Here is a 10,312-nt window from a genome sequence, read left to right on the forward strand (position 1 = left end):
TTGCGCTGGTAAAACGAAACATACATTTGGGCGACATATTCCACTCGAAGATAACACTACAATGGTGACTGTGAATATATTGTGCTGTTTTTTTAAAAAAAAAATTAGAATCAAGTCAATTCTGATTCCAAAAATGTGCAGACGTCAGTAGCCACTACAGCAAACAATACCGTCATGGTCACTATATAGAGGATCAAAGAATAAGGCGTTCAAAACCAACGGTTAAAAAGTCAGGAGGATACCCATTCCCTACACACACATCTTCACACTTAATGTTAGTCCAAAGCCCATAAAATAACTTTATATCAAATACAATTAATATCTGAACTAAATTTTAAAATTATTTATATTAATATGCTAAGCCATATTTTGTGGACGTATCTCCGAAACTGCCGGACGGATTGTCGCCACTTTCGGCATGCGGGTGGTCTGTGGTCTATTGTACAGCATGGGCTATGTGAGATCGCGCCAGACGGACGGGTTTGGGAATTTTTTGGCGATTTCCTAATTTTTACATTCGTTTGCATGGCGACGTGTGATGTCACCGCTGAGACACGTCATGACGTCACGGCATCATCGGTCATTCGCTGACGTCATTACGTCTGTCGTCGACAGACCATCACCGCTGAAAGGCGAAATGCCACTCCGAGAAAACAGCATCTGCAATGTAAAACCCTCTTCTGCACATGCTGACTACCTCAGAAGGTGAATTTGACACAAGAAATGTAACAAGAAACATTGTATATAAAGAAATTCTATAAATCACATTGTGAACACTGGATATATTGATGTCCTAATGTACCCTCACTGTAGAAACTTGGCGCGGAGCGTGGGTTTGGCTAGTTTTTATTATTACGACAAATATGTCGGTTTTGGGGGAAGGGGTGCACGATGAATGAGGTCAGCGGGTGATGAATGCACAAACACGAAGCACACATTCACCTTTTGATGAGACCCTAACCATAACCCTCTCACAGAGATCACAATCACTGACTGATGTATACTATCATGAGTCTATCACCCATTCATTCATACAAGTCCTGCCAATGTCCAGGTCAGGTCAGGTATGGGAGCATGCAGCGCGTCACCATGTCCACATTCCGCAAGTATTCCAGGGGCCTCCGTCTGGCCATCACCCAGGAAAATGCCCATCCCCATCTCCTGCTGGACTATACAGGATGCTCACGGACTATGCAGGTAACAAATCTTATCTGAGTCTCTCTCAGCAAACGTTCGTTGGACACAAAGTCTGTCCAGTGATAACCAACGATTCTCCAAAGAGACCTTGTACCAAAGGAGTTACGTCTCCGTCTCAGATCCCTGCTCGGAGTACAAGCCTCACATCCATAGAGAGCAACACAGGAAGCACCAAGGACTTAAAGACTCGGACATTTGTCCTCCTGCGTAGGCACCAAAAGTGCCACAACTTATGATCCAGTGAATCCATGACTCTCCAGGCCTGACCCAGACATCTATTGACCTCTGGCTCACAGACACCAGATACATGAATATCACTGCCAAGGTAAGTGAATCTCTACATGACCTCAACATCCTCACCACAAACAGGTACAGGCAAGAAAGCAGCATCCAATATGTCATTGAAAGCCTGGATCTTAGTTTTGACCCAGGAAACCCATAATCCCATTCCTCATTCAGCACCTTGAGGTGCTTCTGAAGATGTAGGCTTTCAGTGTCCAGAGTCTCCACAAAGACGACTGAATCATCTGCGAAATCAAGGTCGGAGATCTTGACATTCCCAAACGATGCACCGCAACTTAATCTCTCCGACATCCTCCCCAGAATCCAGTCCATACAAGCACTGAAAAATGTGGGTGCCAGTACACACCCCTGATGATCTTCAGTTACAACTGGAAATAAGTCGGAGATCGAACCACCACACCTCACAGCACTCTCAGTACCAGAGTATAATTCAGAAATCAGATCGATCAACCTTGTTGGTACCCCATGAAGACCGAGAATCCTTCAGAGCGCTTCCCAATCCACTGAATTGAATGCTTTGCCGGAATCAACATTGGCTGCAAGCAGCTCCTGCTGAAACTCTCACCTGCGTTTGGTGAGGACTCGAAGAGCAAGGATACGGTCAATCATTGACATTTTGGTGGAAAGCGCGACTGCTCTGGGTGTTGCTGTTCAAGCAGATGTTGGTGAACCCTTTCAAGAATTATCCAAGCAAAGGCCTTTCCTGGCACTGAGAGCAGCATCACCCCTCAGTAGTTGCAGTCCTGGGGATCACCCTTCCCTTTACAGAAAGGCACAACAAGACCTCTCTTCTCGTCAGTTGGACGGCACTCCCCCTCATTGGGCCTGAGTCATTTGAGCCGTCCCGAATGAAAAATTTCCAGCTCGCTGGATTGGCCGAGAACGACCAACTGCCTGACCCCCACGATCACCAGACCATGATGTATTTTCTGTGGGGATTTGTCAAAGATGTTGTCTACAACACTAACGTGGCAAACCTGCAGGATCTTCATTCTCAGATCACAGCTGCGTGCGCACTGGTGGACCTAAACATGCTGAGCCAAACATGGCAAGACCTCGTGTACCGCCTTGATGTCCTGCGCGCGACAAACGGAGCTCACATTGAGGTGTGTTGATGGTGTGCTCAAAACTTTATGAGTTTCTGTATTGCATAAAACAAAGGGTATTGTTGTATCATTTGTGATTCTAAATATTGTTGCGGTTTTCGCGCCCGCCGGCGTGCTGACGGCCACGTAACTCGAATCGCGGCACGTCGCCCACCGGACGGACAATCCAGTCGTGACCCTCTCGGACTAACGCCGGGAACCAGTCACGGGTGGACCTTTCGGTCTCACCGCGATCGAGCCAATCAGCCCCCGCGTGGGATAGGGTTGCTCGCCAAATTCGACCTACCTAAGTACCCACGCGGAGGGTAGACCGGGCGATCGCACCTCGCCGCAGGTCGACTTCGGACACGGGCCACTTAAGCGACCCGTTCCGTACTATCAGAATAACCGAGCGGTGTTATCGTCGACCTCGACGGTTCGATTAATTATCGGGCGTATTCAGCCCACTACCAACCCTTTACGTGAAGCAAGATGAGGATTCAATGGAGGAAAAGACGAAGCGAAGCGGGAGAACAGTTCAACAAAAAAGCACATTTATTCGCGGCACACGGGAAGCACACAAATACAATTCCACCAAAAGCACACAAAAAAAAGAAAACACAATTCCATTTACACAAAAAGCAAATATAAAAGTGAAAAACACAGTGCAGAGCTAATACCGACTACCGAGCACACGGCAACACTTATACAATTCTACTTCACAGACGGCGCCGACAACACATACCCAAAACCAAGGAAAAGAAATACCCTCAAGGATGAGGCGGGCCTGAGGCCGAGACCGGGTCGCACCTACCCGTCTGGTGATGAGACGCGGAGCGGCGATGGCGCCTCACTCCGCGGGCCTCGCGGACAGTGCCTGGCAGGGGGTGGGAAAGGGGCCCCCTTGGTCGCACTATCTCAGCGCGGGGGGAAACAGGAGGGGGTTGCTGATGCTCGGGGTATAGAGGATCTTTATTATCCCTGGTGTGCGTCTCCACCTCGGCCAGGTCGCGCTGCCGGCCTTCCTCGGGCGTGCAGCTCCCGGCACCGTCGCGAGCACCCCCTCGTCTGCCTTCGCCGCTGCCGCCTCTCCGCCTCTGGACTCTCCACCCTGGACTCTTCTTTGGGCTCTCCTCGTTCGACTCTCTTCAGCTTCTCCAGCTACTGCAGGCTTCGGGCTCCAGACTTCCACACTCTGCTGACTGACGAACACCGTCCTTTTATCCCCCCGTAGCTTCGCCTTTGACCCCCTCCCTTTGACCTTTCACCTCGCTCCCCATTGGCCCGAGAAAAAGTGGGCGTGAAGGCTTTTTGATCCACAAATTTGCATATATCGATCGTTCTGGAGGCGGGGCCAAATCGCCCCTCGCTCACCGATTGGACGGCAAAAAGTGGGCGTGTGTCGTTTTTGATCCGTTTTTGAAGCACAAAATCCGTGATTTTGTACACGCTGTTCGACGCGCGCCCTGCACGAATCCAACACCGGTACCCACAGCGGGGCAAGAACGGTGGCGATGCTACGGTTGCGAGGTGTGACGTGAAGGTCGTGGCGGTTGTGGTGAAGCGGTGGTTGTGGTCGGTGGTTGATGTTGTGGTTGTGGTGGTAATCATGGCGGTTGGTCCAAAATAAAGATAGTAAAAGAAAAACGGCTATCCTGAAGAGTCGCAGCACGCATGAATAACATTTATTCCCACTAGACAACGGGTTTGGGCCTAACTACACATGCACTTGCCGAGATACCTCACCTAAGGGACCTGAATGGTGGTTTGCGAATCTGGTAACCACAACAATATGTTAACAACCAAAGTTGTCCAAGTCTTTTTGGAGCACCCTCTACATCAATCGGTCAGTCATGTGGATGGAAATGACATTCTTTGTAGCGGACGTTCTCATACCGATAGTTGTCTGTATTCTAGATGAGGCCTTGCTGAATTCCTAAACAGTGTTAAAACTACCTTTTTTGGTTTATAATCTAATCCCCCCACGAATACAACGTAAAACCCTATTCTCTTAACCAATAGCTACCTGAGACTGTGCTGTCTACTTGTCCTCATATCTATTACTACCCTCATATACATTATATATAATCCCTTTTTTCATTATTCTTTCCCATCCCAGCACCTTACATTTATTTATGTTAAACTGCATCTCCCAATCATCACAGTGACATGAAGGTATCTCGACTTTTCTGAATCTGATCACCACCCTCTCTGCTATCTACCTTATCTCCAAGCTTAGTGTCATCTGCATATTTGGAAAGCCTACTCTTACCCCACTATCCAATGTTTGATGTAAAATATGAATAATAATGGTCCCAGTACTGATCCCTGAGGTATCTCACGACTGATGTCCTCCAAGATAGACATCCTGCCACTCACAGCCACTCTTGGCTTCCTACCACTAATCCCAGTTAATTACACGACCAGCCACTTTGCAAGTCCTCACTTTAGCTAACAACCTTCTATGTGGGACCTCATCAATAATGCTTTCTGAAGGTGGAGATATACGACATCCACTGCCTTTCTCTCATCCATCCATTCAGAAACTGCTTCAGAGAACTCTAATAAATTTGTTCGACAAGACCTACCTTTGGTAAACCCATGCTGATTGCAATCAATTAGTTTTGAATTCATTTAAATGGATCCTCATGTGGTCCCTAATTAAGGTCTTTAACACCTTCCCCACAACTGAAGCCAAACTAACAGGCCTATAGTTCCCCAATCCTTCTCTGGATCCTTTATTAAACTAGATTATTATTTTTTATCCTTTATTCATAGAATACTTAGCCTGCGCAGTCTTGAGAAGGACGTTGTGCAAGCCAACTCTTCTGTGACCGACGATGTCACTTTTATCAAACTGCGTTTCCCATGGGTAGTCTATCAATGAGTTAAAGTTTTGCATTGATCAGTTAGCAGTTTCAACAATTGCAGATAATTTTTTTTCATACTGACCGGATCAAGCGTTGCACTTGTCGAATTATGACGTCATAATGAAGGCACCAATGGCATCATTATTAACAAGTCTCATTCCCCATGGGGAGTACTTGACAATGATCCATGTTTCAATTTTTCCATGGAGCGGTTTCGGAAATATGAAGGAGCAAAGTTTTTGGTTTTTCCAAGATGGTGCCCGTACCACGTGACTTATGACGTTATAATTGTCATTATAAATTCCTACAGGAGGAGATGCACCTATGATCAAAATTTCATGTCAACCACTCTAACGGTTGCTGAGATAATGAATATTTAAAATACACGGACATACGTACACACGGACATACGTACACAAGGACATACGTACACACGGACGCACTAATCACTTAACCCTGCTTTTCGCTTCGCGAGTGCAAGGTAATAATGTTGTTACATTTGCTACTCTACAATCCTTCGGTACCTGTCCTGACTCCAGTGAACTATTGAAAATATTCCTTCAGCATCTCGCTTACCTGCTCACTGCCCAGCCACGTCCATCAATACTCTCGGGTGCATATGATCTGGACCCGGAGCCTTATCTACTCTTGGATTACTGAGCTGTTCCTTTACTTCCTCCATTCCAACCTGGATCTTCTGTAAAAGCCCTTCCTCAACTCCTTGATAAATACTCTCAGCTATTGGCAATTCTCCTGACTGTTCTTGTGTAAAAGTTGAAGAAAAATACCTGTTTAATAAGCCTGCCATCTCAGTTTCATCACTAACCACTCTCCCGGTGCTATTCCTCAACGGGCCCACACTGGTCCAAACCTGTTCTTTTCCCCTGATATATTGAAAGAAAGCCTTGCTATTATGTTTAATATTCTTAGCCATGTCCTTCTCATACTTTCTTTTGACTTGCCGAGTTATTTTCTTAATTTGCCTCTGTTTAATCTGATAGTGATATAAATCAAACTCCAGTCCTGCTATTTTAAACCTCATAAATATGTTCTGCTTCTCCTTAATAGCAATCCTTATCTCACTTTTCAACCACCCTGGTCTCTTTCTGTTTCTAATTTTACTCCTCATTGGAATGTACTTACTCTGCACTCTACACATTTACTTCTTGAAGGTTTCCCATTGCTCTGATGCCGATTGTCCTGTTGTTAGCTTCTCCCAATCTACATTACCCAACTCTCTCCTCATACCCTCAAAGTTTGCCTTCATGGAATCGAATAGCCTTACTCCACTGTCCAGAACTCTAACCCTTAACAGAATCCTTGAACACACAATGTTATGGTCACTTGGCCCTAAATACTTCCCTAACTCCACCATAGTGGGATCATTAATTAAAAAGGGGGTCTAACATTGCATTCCCCTCGTGGGCTTATCTGTAATGTCTTTGTGGGTTGAAAAGCAATCCTTGACTCGATCTGGAATATCCTCATCTGTTCTGCCCTTTCCCCTTGTTCCTGGACCGAATCTATCCCTGGTAAGTTGAAATCACCCAAAATCACTGATCTTCCTTCCCTCACCACATGCCTCCATTTGAATTCTTCATGTACCCTTACCCATCTTTTCTGCTCTTCCCTCACACCAGGTGTCCTATAAAGGCATCCCACAATTTATGTTACTCTTCTTACAATCACCCAATCTTTATTCATACACAATACTCCACATTATAATTCTTACTTCATGTCATTACCTTATCTTGATACAATACTGGCTTTTGCCCAGATTGCTTTGCTACACCTCAACCTGTATTATTTATTTTCTATCCCAAGTCTATGTACTAGTCACGAGTGTGCCTGTTGATCCGTTGGACGAAACTTTCTTTGGTCTTCACAGCCTTGTTGCATACCCACCTGTTGTACTGCTTGAGTAGTATTAGCTTGCCTTTCACCAAGCCCAGATGTGCTCGGGGCAAGTGTGGGGATCATATGTTCGTCATTATTATTGCCATATGATACTACTATTATTGTTATTATTGTTGTAAATATTATTAGTGTTAATTAATATTTGCTTTGTTTCAATGTTGTCATTGTTTTTGTTTTCGATTTTGTAATTATGCCATGCCGTGGTAGAAGGACGTATTAAGATGCTTCATATACGTTAACATGGCAGGTGTTTCAAACATGGCAATTCTAGTGGGTTTTTTGTAGTATAATCGAGTCTTATTTAGGGTCCCACACTTGACAGATTCTACGGAGTATTCGGGGTCTTTGGCACTTTGGGGTCATCGGGAACTTTTGGGGACTTTATTTATTTTTGTATACATTGTCGAGGCTCGTATGAGAGCTAACACATAGAACGTACAACAAGGGGAGGAGGAGATATGAAGGTGTGGGAGAGAGAAGGAAAAAACTGGGGAACAGAGACATGAAGAGATCTGTGGAAGGGAGAGGGACGGGGCGGGGTACACAGGGTAAAGAAGATGGACATTACAGGGACTTTCTGGAATGAAAGCAGGGAATTTGAAGGGGGTGGGTTTGGGGTGGATGAACGGGGGTGGAAAAGATCATGGTTTTGGATGGGGAGGATAAGAGGTGGTGGTGAACAGCTGTTTTGAAGACCTGAAGGGAAGAATGTGATTGAAGAGAGTGTGGGAGTTTATTCCAAAGGCGGGAAAAAAAAGAGGAATGAAAGAGTGAAGGTGAGCAGTGATTCTTGATTTTGGTTGTTTTACCAGAAGAGGGTTGCTGGCGGACCTTGAGCACCCTGCAGAAATATGGGGGGGGGGGGGGTGAGATCGGAGAGGAGACGGTAGAAGACAGAAAGACCACCGGCCTGCCTGTGGTGAAAGAGTGAGAGATCCAAAGACTTGGTCTCATTGCGGGAGATACCAATGATCCTAACAGCCTTGATTTCCACAGCGTGAAGCCGAGAAAGGTGAGAGGCAGGAGCACCAGCCCAGAGGGGAGAGCAGTACTCCATCAGGCTGTGGATGATAGCTTTGTATATGGTGAGGAGCTCAGGTGGGCCAAGGAAGGATTTTGCACAACGGAGGATTCCCAGTCGGCAACTGGCTTTGAAGGCGAGCTCGGAAATGTGGCTTTCCCAGGAAAGGTCATGGCAGATAGTGAGACCCAGAAGCTTGAATGAAAGGACTTCTTCCAGAGGATTGTTGAGAAAGTAAATGGGGTGGGGGGGGGGTTCTAAACGGTGCTTTCGAAGAGACATAGTAAGACTGTGAGATTTGTCCGGATTGAAAGACATGTTCCACGTGTAGGAGCAGTTTGTGATTTTACCCAGATCTGCAGTGAGCGAAGAAGCTGCTGCTTGCCGGTCTGAGGGATGACAGATGGTACAGCAGAGCGTGGAGTCATCAGCAAAGAGATAAAGAGGATTTTCCAGAGAGTTGGAGAGATCATTGATGAAAACCAGAAAAAGAACAGGGTCCAGAACGCTGTCTTGAGGAACTCCAGCCTGGATAGGAAGAGGGGATAAGGGAACTCCATTTTGGGCCACACATTGGCTGTGACAGGAGAGGAAGTCTGCAAGCCATGAGTGGAGATGGCCTTGGATACCATAGGAAGAGAGTTTGGTGAGTAGGGCAGGGTGCCAGACTGTGTCCAAAGCACACGATATGTCCAGGGATACGGCTCGGATTTCCTGTCTGGCATTGAGGACCTCCATCCATTGTTGGGAGAGCAGAAGCAGCATATGCAGAGTTGCGTCTAAAACCAAATTGATGATTCGAAATCAAACCATTGGAGAAAAGGAAGGATTTAATGACTTTTGGGTCTTCGGTAAATTTTTGGGTCCTCGGGAACTTTTGGGTCCTCGGGGGGCTTTTTCGGTCTCTTGGGTGCTCGGGAACTTTTGGGACTTTTGTGTCTCTGGGATTCTTTTGGGGACTTTTGGGTCCTCGAGAATTTTTTTGGACTTTTGAGTCCTCGGGGACTTTTTGGGTCCTTGGGGACTTTTAGGTTTTCGGGAACTTTTTGGGACTTTTGGCTCTGCCAGAACTTTTTGGATCCTCGGGAACTTTATGGGTCCTCTGAGGCTTTTGGGTCCTCGGGGTTTTCAGGGTCTTAAATTGTCTTCAAAATTCGAAGGGGTCTCAGCAGACTAAAGGGTCAAGAGGTACATTCTAATTGTGGGCAATTCATGAATAGACGTACGTAATTAATAGACAAAAAGTATGCCACACACACACACACACACACACACCATCATATTCCTCGTTATTAATTTCTCCAAGAAAGACCTTGATCTAATTATACAAGGATAGATATATTAATTAATTATTACACAGGGATACATGGTATTTAAGGAACTTGGACACTGGATCCATTTGTCGCGTCATTCCCGCGCTGCAGCGACATCACGTGACTGTAATTGAATCCATCAGTTTATTTACTTAAATATCACCGGTTTGGGGTTTGGGGAGGAGATGCGGAGATGAAGAAGAGCGAGAAGAACAGTGAAACAGTCACCGAAGGGAGATCATCAGGGCGTTTTTCACACGTCCTTTCATTGCATTCGGAAATACCCAACAAACGTGTTTATATCATGGTTTAGTTGTTACGTTCAAACTTGATAAACATGAACGATGAAGTAACAACATCATGATTTTCAAGATTTTTTTTTTTCCCCAACTCGTCTTTCGTATGTTGCTCAGTGCATGACGGTCATGACGATACAGTTAGCGTTATTCAATTGCTACCCGATATTGAGTTTACCAAAAATTACTGCAATATTAATAAATATAAATAACATCTGAAGAAATATAAAATAATTAACGACGAACGGGAAGAATCGTGACGACAAAGAATTATTGTCGAACTGATTGCGTCACATCCGCTACGCTGCCT

This window comes from Eptatretus burgeri, chromosome 11 (assembly GCF_056783735.1).
Source record: "Eptatretus burgeri isolate ZD-2024b chromosome 11, Ebu_testis_v1, whole genome shotgun sequence".
Lineage (NCBI taxonomy): Eukaryota > Metazoa > Chordata > Myxini > Myxiniformes > Myxinidae > Eptatretus > Eptatretus burgeri.